A 14,631-nucleotide genomic window follows, 5' to 3' on the forward strand; every position below is an offset into this window, starting at 1 on the left:
CAAACGCCCCCCTTCTGTGCAGCAATATCTGGTAACTGGAATCATTCTTTTATGACAAAACAATAAAGGCAATGCTATTGAAAGCAACCATTTATCTCGCTTCCCTAATGTCTGTCACGGAAGACACTGATCCGTCATGGATCTCACCCACATACATTGCGCTGTGATGTGTGTATACTGCAGCAATCAGAATGCATCAGGAAAGCACAGCCTGTCTGCACCAAAGATCCATCACCTTTACATTGGGGGAATAAATGCCACTTTAATTATAAAAACTGACCCTGTCCTGCCACGGCCAGACACTGGAGCTAATACGCTGTGATGAAGAGGGTCATTCATTTTATTGCTAGGACCATATTGCCACCTTTGTCAATGTATCATGTGGAGAAACGTCTTTGTCTGTTCAAAATGTCACCCAAGATAGTTTGATGGCCGTAATAATTAATTTACATTTATTTTCTTTTGTACGTATCATGGTGCAGATAAATAAATGGCTTTTTTTTTTTTTAAATCTATGGGGTATTACACAAGGTAGTTCTAGATCAATCTATCTACAGTATATCTATGTATCTATCTCTCTATATATCTATCCATCTGTGTCATATGATCTTTTCTCTCATCTTTTCCTCCCTTCCTCTGTACTTTTTCTTTATCATCCTCCGTGTTTCATCTCCCATCTCCTTCTTTGTTTTCCACCTCTTCTTCTTTTATTTTTTTACTCCTCACCACTGACTCTCTCTCTCTCTCTCTCTCTGATTTTTTTTCCCTCCTCTTTGTCCTTTTCATGTCACCTTATCTCTTCCCCTAGCCTCCCCTCCTCTCCATCATCTTCTTTTATTTTCTATTCATCTCCTCTACCTTTCATAACCTCTTATTTCCTCTCCGATTCTCCTTTCCTCTCGCCTCTCTTCTTTACTACTATTCTCCTCCTCCTTCTTTTTTTGTCTCCTCCCTCCACTGCTTTCTCATCTTTCCCTCTCCTCTCCCCTCTTACTTCCTCCCCACTACCACTGCCTTTCTTCTTTCCTCTTCTCTTTCCTCTTCTACTCCTCACCTCTCTCTTTCCTTTCTCTCTCACCATTATCTACTTTCCTCTTGACTCCACTTCTCTTTGCCATTTCCGTTTCTCCTCAACTCTTCTTCTTTTACTTTTCTCCTCTACTCTCGTCTCTCCTTTTCTCCTTTCCCCTCTTATTTCCACTTTTCTTCCCTCTCCTTTCTCCTACTCTCTTCTTCTCTCCTCTTGCCTTGCCTTCCCTCCCCTATTCTCCCTTTCTCTACCTTCCTACTTACTCCTCTTTCCTCCTCTCTTCTCTACACTCTCCTCTTCTCCCTCTCTTGTCTCCTTTCCTTCCCTCCTCTCTTCCTCCTCCCTTTCTCTCTTCTTTCCTCAACCCCTCCTGTCCACTTTCCTTATATATGTTATTTTCTTCTCCCTCTCTGACACTCTTCTTCTCCTTTACCATCTTCTATCTTCTCCCCTCTCACTTTTACCTCTTTTCCCTCCTCTACATTTCTCCTTATCCCTCTCTTCTCCATTGTACCCCCTCTCCTCTGCTCTCTTCTTCGCTCGTCTCTCCTTCTTGCTCCTCTTCTCCCTTTCTACTTATTCCTCTCTTTTTCTTTCTTCTCCTTTACAATCTTCTCTTCTCCATCTCTCCTCCTTTCCTTTCCTCCCCTCCTCCTCCTCTCTTCTACTCTCTTCTTTCCTCAACTCCTCCTGCCCACTTTCCTTTTATATCTCCTTTTCTTCTCCCTCTGACACTCTTCTTCTCCTTTACCATCTTCTATCTTCTCCCCACTCACTGTTACCTCTTCCCTCTCCTCTACAATTCTTCTTATCCCTCTCCTCTACACTTTTCCCCTCTCCTTCTCCCCTCTCTTCTTCTCTCCTCTCTCCTTCTTGCTCCTCTTCTGCCTTTCTCTACCTTCCTACTTATTTCTCTCTCTTCCTTTCTTCTTCTCTACAATCTTCTCTTCTCCATCTCTCCTCCTTTCCTTTCCTCCCCTCCTCCTCCTCTCTTCTACTCTCTTCTTTCTTCAACTGCTCTTGTCCACTTTTCTCTAATACCTCTTTTTTTTCTCCCTCTCTGACACTCCTCTTCTCCTTCATCTCTCTTTTCACCTCTTCTCTCCTCTCTACCCCTCACCTCTTCTCTATCTCCCTCCTTTTTCCTTTCCCTTGTTTTTATGGTCGGAAAAAGCGATCTAGCTTTCCAAGATCAGGGTCGGGTGTTAAATTTTTCAAATGTTTACAAATTCTGGTTGTAGTATTAGCTAAACACGATTTTGTGTTCTTTGGAACAATTGATTAATTTATTCTCAATGACATCATACAGTTCGGGAAAATGGTTTGTTTGTTTTTATACATTTATTTCATTGCAGTTTACAACCCTTGTATTTTATTTTCTAGTTTCCATGGTTATTTACTGTGTGCAGTAAACTTTGTTTTTTCTCCTCCCTCCACGATCCCTTTTTCATAGAAATTGTCTATCATCGAGCTCAGCTTCTGTCACTTCTTGTCTCAAGACAATGTCAGAGATACAGAATTGAGGGATAGATTGAGGGATAACACAGCTCAGTGCTAGGTGTCGACTTGACACAAAGATCAATCAATGGCATGTGTGGAGAAGGACAATGCGCTCATCTTATCTAACTTGTTGCTAATGGTGAAGTACAAGTACTGCATTGTTATATACTTCTACATGTTTGTATTCTGTGTTGGGCTCTCCAGAAAGTCATGTAATTTAAAACATTTATCTGTGCTGAGGTTTCTTTATGCTTCAGATTCACTTCTGGCAATTTACTAGCTGCCATATTCAAAGGGTCAAAGATGTGTTCTGTCCCTGACATGTCCTCTTCAAGAACTCCCTATAACTGTGATAAAAAAAGCTATGTGTTAAATTCTGAATTATGTTTTAGATCAGACCTGTGCATTTTACAGCCATTGGTCTGTTGCTGACCAGCCTGCCGACCTGTGCTCCTTTATGGCTGGCTGACAGTGGCTGCCCCATCCTCCAAGGCCAGTGCATCCACTGCAAGTCATAGCCCAGAGCAGGTTGGAGCTCTGTCCTTGTGCAGATTGCATTTTGCCATTCTGCATGGTACCCCGGACTGCTGGGGTCCTCCTCTGAGGACCAACATCCTGGTTGCTATACAAAGGCTTTGGAATGTTTTGATAAGAAACCTACCCATTGCATGCTGTGCAATCTGGTCAACAAGCATACACACTCACATTCAACAATAGTATTCTTTGCAGATCTGGGATGGATTGGGAAACTTTGGCATTGGGGCCAAGTACAACCAAGTGGCCCTTTTACGGTAGAGACACATGTCTGTGGGCTTAAGAAAGTGTGCCATGCAAAGTGTGGCATGGTGTTATTGTTGGGCATGGTGAAACCCTTTTTGACATCTTCCAGCTTCCTTTGGGGCTCTTGGAATTCACTCACATAATATTCCGGCGCCGCAAAATGAATTTGGTACTTGAAAACTTCCCTCTGGCAGGTGCTGTGATCTCAGTTCAGAACAGAAGCAGGTAGCTATATAATGCCCACCATGTGTCACTGAGGCCAGTTCTGCTCTGAGTTCATCATACTGTATCTTCTTAGCACTGGCCAAGGGGTGAAAGCACCCCCCCCCCCCCACCCACTAGCCCAGTCCTTCTCTGGTACAGTTGATCTGCTGAGTGTTTAATGTCAATCAATATCAAACTACTTCTGGAGTTAATGATATCAAAGTTGATCTCTGTCCTGTGTGAATTTGTTATTGAAATGTTGCATTGGATAGGTAAAAAAAGATAGATAATATTTTATCTAATCAAAAGATTAAAAGTGAAGTTCCGTGAAAAAAATGTTTTACTTTTGGTTTTGAAAAGAGTGAGTAAGGGTGAAAACCTTTATTCTTTCCTGTGCCCCCATGGAAGATTTCCCCTGACTCCCTCAGGGGATATTAGCCAGACCAGTGTTACCATTAGGATTGTGCCTGTAGGTAAAAGAGCTACAGACTCAGTGATACGTTCATTGACCACACATTGTTTTTCCATACACTTTTTCTCACTGGGGGAGCACCCTAAAGAGCAGGTCAAAGGCTTCCATTTATTGTATTGATCAATTGCAGATTAAGGCAGAAGTCAGCACACAGCTAAGGCATCGCCCACCACCATCAACATACCAAAGTGCTTATAACCCAGAGCATTTGATCCACCTCATGCACATCAGCTTCTTCCTAAACATGCTAGATATCAATACAATGCCCTTAGAAAAGGGGGAAAGGGGGGTTGAAACAAGATTCATGTTGAAGCTTAAGTTTGCTTTGAAATGCATCAATCAAAACATTTTTTTTATTACAACTGAAAGCGTTTGTCCTTGGCTTTACAGAGCTCCTTATCCAACAAGATAGACAAGTTCATTCTTCCTAGGGACTTTCCTTCCGCAGGCTTTCCACCTGTCTCCCAGCCGTCAAGAAATCCTCCCTATAATATATTTCCTGCAGATTAATACTGAAAAACAAGCACTACCAAAACCAAGAGAGTCCAGAACTACCTTGAACCCTCAAATACTATGGTAGAAATATGTTTATGTCCTGTAAGCTTATTACCTAGTCATATTTTTTCAATCCAGGTCAGCAGAAGGAAAACAAGAAATCCAGTGCTTTTGGTCCACTTTCTGTATACACTTGCTAGATATTAATGCAAAGCCCTGAGGAAGGAAAGAGGGAGGGTTCAATCCTGAAACATGTTGGGTCTACATTTTACATATTATTGCGCTTATTAAAAAAATGTTTTAAACATAACTCAAAGCCTACTTTATAGCACTTCTTATCCACTAAGATAGACACTTTTATTTTGAAGGACTTCCTGCCCCAGAGGCTTTCATGCAAGTCTCAAAAATGACCTTCCTATGATATATTTTACTCATATTAATACTGGAAAACAACCACTACCAAAACCAAGAGATTCCAGAGCTACCGTGAACCCTCACAGCTACAGCAGAAATACAGTCAGTGACACCAGCAGAGGGGATGTTGCTTTGGATGCCAAAGGTTGGTAGCCTACAAGCTCAGGTGATGGGAATCCAGACTTGGTCATTGAGACAGGAAATGAGCAAAACCTCTGGAAAATGTAAGAAAATAAAATCTAGGCTTCCACTTTAATTGTTTGTTATAATAGTAAATGCCATTTGATCACATCCCCCCAAACAATCCTCTAAGTGTGAGAGGGAAAATAAATGTGATGCTTGCAGCTCCTTCGTTAATTACAGACAAAACACAGTGGAATCCTGTTGCGCATTACGACTATGAAATATTAACGAAAGGGAATATAAAGGTAAGGTTACTCCAGAAGTGAAGTCCCAAGGCATCTCACTAGAGTTCTGATTTGCTATTCTTGGGGGGGCACTTTCTTTCAGGTGGAAAAATAAAATGCACGCTGAGGATTGGAGAATCCACAAGACGGAACACTTGAAAGGGAATCCAGGATGAATTTGACTCTTGTTGTTGACTTCTTAAGATATATACTTTGCCAGAGTGCTGCTGTCAGCAAAACCCACACTGTGAATTTGTAAGTGCGGCTACGAGCCCAGAAATAACTAAACCGGTGGACTGTGGAACTACGTTCTAGATACGTTCTGAGAAATGGGAAAAAAACTGACTTCAGTAAGTGGCAATGTTAACATGTTAAATGATTTTCTATTGCCAGTGAACTTTGGTCTGATCTACAAGCTCCGGCCTGCTTCAAGTCTTATTTTATGCCATGCACACAGTCAGGGCCGGATTTCCCACAAAGCAAACCAAGGCCCGGCCTCGGGGCAGCATGGAGTAGAGGGGCATCCTATCTCCCGATGCCCGGGCAGGTAGTTGTTTTCTACATTTAGCCTTGCTTTGGGCAACCAGAGCTACATTTACAGCAGGGAAGCCACTGCTTGTTTTGTACAAGTGATCTCGGCGACATTGTATGCAGCCTGCAGGTCTGCCATTCTCCATGGGGGACAAGGTGGTTGGCAGGTGAGGGGGGCGCATTGAGGAACCTGACCTTGGGGCAGCAGAGAGAGTAAATCCGGCCCTGCACACAGTTCAGTATATTAGTGGAATTCCAACTTAGATAATTGGTTGTACAGTTGTATACAATCCATCCTATGAACAGACATGTATTTTTCTAGTGACAGAGACCTCTATGGAAAAGACATGGATGTTTTCAAAGCACACATGCAATAGTACCAAATTCTATTGAAACAATGCCATCAGGCAATGCCGGGACGAGAACCTTTGGCACGCAAGTAAAAAATGCAACCGTACCCCCAAAAGCTGGGATAAATGCATGCAAATCCATATGTACAGTGGTCAGACAAGTGCATGGTGTAGAAGTCTGATGAAGGCTCCAAAAATGACTCCAAAATTGGGAGAAGGAAAATTGAGGACAGATCTGACTAAGTGTAGACATTTTGCAGTGTGGAGATAAAACAATCATAATAAATTAGATTTTTAATGCTTAATACTCATATAAATGTGGCTGCAGGAGGTCCCATAGGTGATATTAAGCAACCAGTATAATGAGGCATGCAGGGAATACTTCTGTCCCACTGTAGGTGATCACTCTCGATGCCTGTCAGGGTGAGTTTCAGATAATCTGGAGCTAGTATGCTATAGAAGTCCAATTTGGTCTGCAGGGTATTGTGAAAATGCCCCAAAAAACTAAGGTTAGGTCAGCAGTGGCACAAACCAGAAGAAGTCTAGGGGGGCCATTCACAAAGCTGCCAAAGGCAGCCAAAGTAAAGTGAGCGGAACAACGTACGGCTATTCACTCCAGCTCACTACGGCTGATCTCAGCCGTACATCGGCTGCTTTCGGCTCAGCCGAACATGCTCTGCATGTTCAGCTGAGCCGAATTGCAGAGGGACTTCGACTCAGCCGATCCAACATCTGGATTGGCTGAGCCAAAGCTCCAGCAGCTCACTTACTGCCGTTTGCTCCTATTCACATAGGGGCCGAACGGCAGTAAGTGAACAGCCGAATGCCTCCGAGCGGCATTTGACTTGGCTATTCTGCTTGGTACCTCTGAGGTACTGAGCTGAAAAGTAAAACAGTTAAATGAATGGGAAAAAAATAGTTGAACAAATATTTAAAAAATTTAAACAAATTGTACATTTTAGTAATTTTTTTTATACATTTAAAAAAAAGAAGATATTTTAAAGAAAAAAAAAATGTTTGGGTGGATCTAGTGGTAACAGCTAGCTCCGCCCAACTGTTTCCTGTTGGCCGGCACCTGCTAGAGTCTTTTCGCAGGTCCCGGCCAATGAATAACAATTAGGCGGAGCCGGCCATGGTGTGGAAATGGCATCCATGGGCCAGGTTGCCTATGTTATTTTAGCAGCAGTGTTTTCTGATACAGAACAGCCAGTTGCTACATTGGCAGCCCAGCTCCAGTGATTACATTGTAACGACTACTTCTCTCACTGTGATATGCAGGACTAAAGGAAAAATGTCCAACTAAGCTGTCCCCAGCACAGTACCCAAGGTATCTACCTAAGACCTGTCCTGCCTCCAGCTACATATGCACTGTGCACACATTTTTGCAATATCCTATATCCGAACTTCAGTTTGAATCCCAGCCAGGGCACTATTTGTATGATGTATGCATGTTCTCCCTCCGGTTTCCTCCCACACACTGGCAGGTTAATTGGCTCCTCTCTAAATTGGGTCCTAGAATATGTGCCCATGAGATAGAGCCTTTAGACTGTAAGCTCCTTGAGGGCAGTGGCTGATGTGAATGTACAGTAGGTAAACTGCTGAGCAAATTAATGTTACTTTAAATAAATATATTATTTTTTGAAAGGATCGTGTTCACAGAGAAAAGATCAGATTGGGATAAAATACACGGCAGACCTACTTTGACTTTGAAGTGCCTGGAAACAACGGTAACAAGCTGGGGCAGTCAGGTGGGTGTTATAAAACAGCTCTACAGCATCTGCTCTTTAATTCCCTGTTTAACATTTATTTTAGAGACCTTGTCACATAAAACAACGTATAAAGTGTATGTTGAACATGGTCTTGTCACGTCTCATTTGAAATGCATTTGTTACTTTACCTACTTCCAGGAGATTGACTGTTCAAGGGAGGTTTCGTTCGGGGCTTAAATTAATCCTGGCACAGCGCTAAGCGCCTTTATTTAAAATGGTTCTTCTCTCCGCCATCTGATCCGTCAGAACTGAGTACAAAAAAAAAAAAAAGAAAGAAAAGCATTCAAGGAATCAGATTAAAGTTGTGCTAATGCACTACAACAGGAGGTGAGAGAGACAGACGTACCATCAGAGGTTCATGGATTACCTAAAGTGCTGGATATATTGATCGGTAAGCTTACGCAATCCACAACTTCAGAATTCATGTTTTGTGAAGCAGTTGTCTCGTTTATTTGATTCCATTTACATGTCTCTGACACGTTTCCGTAACGCTCCATTCACACGAGGATCCAGGCACGCGTCGCCACAATGCATGGCATGACCACATTGTACAGAGGAGCCTTGACCGGGCACTGCGGCTTCCTTGTATTTTGAAAAAGCTGTGCAACTAAAACCTCTGTTTTTAACCCCAATAATCAAAGTGTAATTTTTTTTTTTTGTGTGTTTTGTTTTTGCTGGCTGGCAAGTGCGCTGGGACATTTTTGTGGACAGCCCTTCCATGTGCACCTTACTATGAAAGCTAGTTATAAGTTGATTTGTGCGGTTGACATTAAACATGTAGGATATTCCGTTAATTTCGGATATTTCGTTATTTCGGAATTTGGGGTTCGGATCTGAAATTCAATTCGGTTCGGGCTTCGGATTCAGACGAAATCCAAATTTCATTTGTTTTGGATGAGTTTACGAATATTTGTTGTGAGTAAAACAGAAAACCAAATACAGATATTAATACTAAAACTGAACTTCCTAGACCCGAATGGAAATCCGGGTTCCAAATGCCATTGGGGTCTAGGGACCTCAGCCAGTGGCGTAACAATCACCATAACGACCCAGGCGGCTGCTATGGGGCCCGGGGCACAGGGGGCACAGCCAGGACATCCCCCTGATGCCATGCGGGCCGCCTGGGTAGCTATGGAATCTAAAGCTGCTGGCTGTCACTGGCAGGTGTGAGGAGGAACGTGTCACTGTTGCTGCGGCTCGTTCCTCCTCACAGCTGCTGCTGAGTCAGTGACAGCCAGCAGCTGTGGTGGAGGAAGGCTTAGCCTGGCGTCAGAAGCGGAGGAGGAGGCGGGTCCGACGATGGAAGAGATGGTGCCTGCCAGCGACCATGGAGGCGTACAGCGGATCGGGGCTGACAGGTAGGAGGTGTGCAGCCCACCAGAGACCCTGCAGAGCCCACCATAGAGAGTCTATGGCGGGCTCTGCAGGGTCACTCTCAGGTGGGCTTTGCAAGCGGCATAACTAGAAATCACAGGGCCCCATACAAAATTTTGCTACGGGGCCCTGTGATTTCTAGTTATGCCTCTGGTCTCAGCTTTAGTATTATATGTATATACTGTACACAAATTTTTGTTACGGCATGTGACTTTTCTGGCCAATCAGATGGCTTCCATGTTGCCGTAACAAAAATTCATGTTCAGACCCAATTGAATGCATTAAACCAAAAAACACATGTGATTGGCCAGAAAAGTCACATGTCCCATTCAGTTTCATATTTGAACGATATTTCGGACGGGATCCGAAATTCGGAAACCAAAATTTTTATTCGGAAGGAAACGAATCGCACATGTCCAGTTGACATATTTGTTCCACTCCTCCAGACTGAAACTCACCCATTGATATTTGTATGCCTACTCCCGAGAGCCAGCTCACTGCTCGCATCAGGGCTGAGGGATCATGAGAGGAGTACTGGGGCAGGGAGCTGTAAAACATTCTCTCACCAGCCTGCATTGCATAGGGGAGTGCAGAGACCCACTGATGACATCACTGCATCTAAGATAAGGTATGTAATGAAAACCTCAAATAAAAGCAAGTTAAACATCAGCTTTAATGCTGTCTTAATAAACTATATATTCTAGTAATGGCAACGCAAGCAGGTCCTGTGTTTGTGGACATATCGTGAATGCTTGTTGAAACGCGTTCACGTTACACCCTGGTGTGAACGGGGCCTTATATGTGCCTGGACTTCAGATTTAAAGGAGATTTATTGGGAGGGTATAATGTACACTTCTCGATACTTAGATCTGGTGTGGGACACTGCAGGTGTCACATGCTGGCTTTATAGATTTAGAGATGAGTGATCACAAAACGCAGATCGGTCAGCACACAGTCTTCTCCCTGCGGAGAGCGGTGACTGTCATTCCCCCCAGACAGACAGGGGAGGGGGCGGGCACGGCTGGCTCTGGCACTAGAGAGGCAGAGCCAGCTGTCCATCAGACAACGTGGTGGAGCTCTGCACTCTCAGCATATAGCAGGCAGTAGCCAATTAGATGCTGACTTGGGTCATAGGAAGACATTAGTAAATACATTCCTTTGTCCCAAAAAGAAACGATATCCCCCCCAAAAAAAACAAAAAAAAACGTTTGGCTTTGGTTCTCTTGTAAGCAGTTTTAGGTGCACCTTCCCATGCATTGATTGCCTTCCAATAACTTTGGATAGAAAAAAGAAAAGGCAGAAAGTAAATGTTTTTATTATTCTTATTATTATACAGGATTTATATAGCGCCAACAGTTTGCGCAAGGGGCCAGTGATACATGAGGAGGGAGCTGTGTGGGGATGAATTGTTTGAGAACGTGATGGTTCAGTGGTCAGCTTGAGGTGGGATAGGCTTCCCTGAAGAGATGAGTCTTAAGGGATCGCCTAAAGGCAGTCAGAGTGGCAGAGAGACAGACAAGTTGGGGTAAAGAGTTCCAGAGAATGGGGGAGACTCTTGAGAAGACCTGGAGGCGAGCATGGGAGGAGTTGACAAGGGAGCTAGAAAGCAGAAGATCGGAGGGGACGGTTAGGGTGATACTTTAATACAAGTTTGGAGATGTAACCTGGGGCAGAGTTGTGGACGGCTTTGTAACTGATTGTTAATATTTTGAATTTTATCCTTTGGGCTACTGGAAGCCAGTGCAGGGATTGACGAAGGGGGGTGGAGCCTGTGTAGAGGTCAGCCAATGAGGAGGGAGTTGCAATAGTCAAGACGAGACATACACGAGAGTGGATGAGTCATTTTGCGGTTTCATTGGTGAGGAAGGGGCGTATTTTGGAGATGTTACGAAGGTGAAGGCGGCAGGATTTGGATAGGGATTGGATGTGGGGCAGAAAGGTGAGGTCCGAGTCCAGGATGACACCTAGGACCTGATGAATGAACCTATTTTTACTGCTGCCTATAATATTTGAAGAACACTCGACCGGAGGAGAAAAATACACGAACATTCAATGTCGCCCCCTTTTCACAACAGCTGATTACCTCGCGCAGAATGAATGTCGCGGCAGTTTTGCTGGAGGAATAGCTACGCAAATGTTACTTTTTTAGTACACAGACCCCATAGCGATGTACTAAAAGGAAAAGACTTTTCATATTGCAAATCTCTGATGATCTGAACATAAAATAAGTCATGCGGCTTTGTGCATTGATGGTTGTTATTTTTATCCGGTAGCTTCTATGTATAGACCCTCGCAGATCCCTCATTAATATTCACCAAATATATTTTGTACCCGGTCCAATACACGGACATGCCCAACGCGCCGCTCAGATTTAATAACCCGGCAGCTCACATGCCTTCTAGGGTTCCTTCTTTTTTTTTTCGGCTCTTGTTCCCATTATTTTATGCTGTTCACAGTCCCGACTTCAAACGTGAGCCGTCGGTGCTTCTTACCTTTCAACTTTGCAACTCCCCCCCTCCGCTCCCCGCCGACCCTTTTAATCTTGTATGTTCAGATTAGGAAATGTCGGCTCACCTTTTCTTCTCATGGCGGCGGCCTCCCCGTGCGGTGGCATGCACATGAGACGCGCTCTGACACAATGAGGTTTTAGCCTGAGCTTTCCCCATGCTGTTACTTTTCTGAGGAATCAAAAGAACAATAAATGAGGCTTTCTGAAGCCCCCAAAAGTCAGATCGCACCGTGACGCAGGAAGGGAAGCGGATTTTTATAACCTTCGATGACAGTTTGTTGGTTTATATATAGGCTAAGGGGAAGCGAGAAGGGCGGCGAAACAACGCGGTCATATTGTATCAAACTGATGATTGGTTACAGTCCCTAAATACAAACATGTCATACACTTCTTCCCGTCCTTGTAATAGGAGGGCAGCTCATATATGCAATCCAGAACCTGACACCTTCCTAAACTGTGTTCCATCCCCTACTACATCATCATAACCGACTTCAGTAAAATACATGGACGGTGCAGGATAACATGAGATCAGAGAAAGCATTCCGAGTGCTTCAGACCTATAAAACTTCGACATGCTGAGGAGGAGGTGTACCCATCATTGTACATATGTGGCTGCATGTTATTAGTATTTTTCTTTCCTTTGCTTTCCTTCCCTTTCTTCCTCATTTTGTTTCCTCTTCTTTTCATTCCTTCCTTCCCTTCTTCCTGTCCCTTCCTTTTCTTTTCTTTTTCTTGCTTCACGTCACCCTTCTTTCCTTCCTCAGTCCTTCCTTCTTTTTTTTTCTTTCTTACTTCACTCCATCCTTTCCCGCTCCATTCCTTCTTTATTCCTCCCTTTCTTTTTTCTTTCTTTCTTCACTCCACCCTTCCTTCCTCCCTTTCTTTTTTCTTTCTTTCTTCACTCGATCCTTCCTTCCTTCCCTTCCTTCCTTCCTCTCTTTTCTTTTTTTCTTTCTTTCTTCACTCCATCCTTCCTTCTTGTCTCAATATTACCTTTCTATAACCACCTACCTAGCAGCACTCATATTGGGCAAGGCTTCCATTAAAAAAATTGTGAGCTTTTGTTTCAGGGGGTATTATTTGGTGGTTTTCATTTATTTTAGGGATATACAGTATTATTATTATTAGGGTTGCACAGATACCAAGTACAGTACTCGGTACAAGTACGAGTACATGAGTTCTGGTAGCAGCACACTGGTGTATGCTTTGGGGGAAAAAACGACCCCCCTCCCCCTTTAAAATTAAGAACAAAATCAGTGTGCACCAAAATCATCTGACACTATCACCCATATTCACTGCACCCCTCTATTCCCATATAAAAACAAAAGTTAGGCATACGCTGGTTAGGCCTATTAGCCCTAATTAAAACTGGCCTTCTGCTGGCCAATTTTACACTACTGTGTCCTTTGCAATATCGTAACTCTTGTAGTAAAGCCTCTACCCCTGCCGTTTGTCGTTAGTAAAATTTGGGTCCAAAATTGCTATTTATAATTGTCCTGGTACTGCCCAATTTACACTGTTGTGTCATCTGCAGTTTCTAATTTCTTGTAGTAGAACCCCTACCTGTGCTCTTTGTCTCTAGTACATTTGGGCCTAAAATTGTCATTTAAAATTGTCCTCCTGCTGGCCTATTTTACACGGCTGTGCCATACAACCTGGGTGGCCAGGAAAAGGAGGGCAGTGAGTGTGCAGACCCCCTCTTCCTCTACCAGACCAGGTCACATGCCTTGCAACATTGGGGGTGACCTTGCAAGGGCAGCAATCCAACCCCCCTGGCAAAGTACCGTTGTCCCAATGTTTAGTTAAAAGTAAATAAACATACACACTCCATGAACATGTCCTTTCATTGAGATAAAACACAAAAACATATTTACCTGCTTATTAAAATACATTTTAATTGTGTCGCCAAGTGATTCCAAGTCATTCATATTGTCCAGCTATGTAATCCACGTCAATCACCCACGTCAATCATCCACGTCAATCATCCACGTCAATCACCCACGTCAATCACCCACGTCAATCATCCACGTCAATCATCCACGTCAATCATCCACGTCAATCATCCACGTCAATAACCCAAGTCAATCACCCACGTCAATCACCCAAGTCAATCACCCACGTCAATCATCCACGTCAATGATCCACGTCAATCATCCACGTCAATCACCCACGTCAATCATCCACGTCAATCATCCACGCCAATCATGACATCCAGAGATGTGAATGAAGCATCAGTCCCAACGATTCATGCACACCACACACGCCTACTAAAATAATAGAATAGACACCCAGTAAGCCTAGGGGACTCCATTGGCCAAATCCGGTTGTGAAAGTCAAACTGTTCCCTAAAAAGCCAAAATAAAACGTCCCTTTTGGCGCTGAACTTTTTTTTTTCTCCCTCTCTCTTTTTTTTTTTGTATTGGTAAATGTCCTCCCCAAAAAAAAGGCCCCCCCCCCCCCCCCCCCATGGCAGTACCCAGCTCCCTATGCCCTTTTTTTTTACAATACCTATTAGCCTTGAACACGGCCAGGATTTCGTATCAAGATTCCACTCCAATAGACTTCAGTAGGGGTTCAATGCTAAGTTCGGGTTTTGTGGGATTTGTGAATTGAATCCCTAATCATAAGACTGAAGGTAAAAACAGCCCTCATCTGTGAATTCCAAGCACGTCCTTAGCTTCCTGCATGGAGAGCAGCTGTAAATAAAAAAGTTGTTTGAAGACTGTTGTTGAGGTTTTTGTTCCTGTTGGGTTTTTTTTTCTTAAAAACAGGAATTACCGTTCCTGTAAAACTCTA

The sequence above is a fragment of the Nanorana parkeri genome, unplaced genomic scaffold (genome assembly GCF_000935625.1).
Source record: "Nanorana parkeri isolate BGI_ZX_2015 unplaced genomic scaffold, ASM93562v1 scaffold1162, whole genome shotgun sequence".
Classification (NCBI taxonomy): Eukaryota; Metazoa; Chordata; class Amphibia; order Anura; family Dicroglossidae; genus Nanorana; species Nanorana parkeri.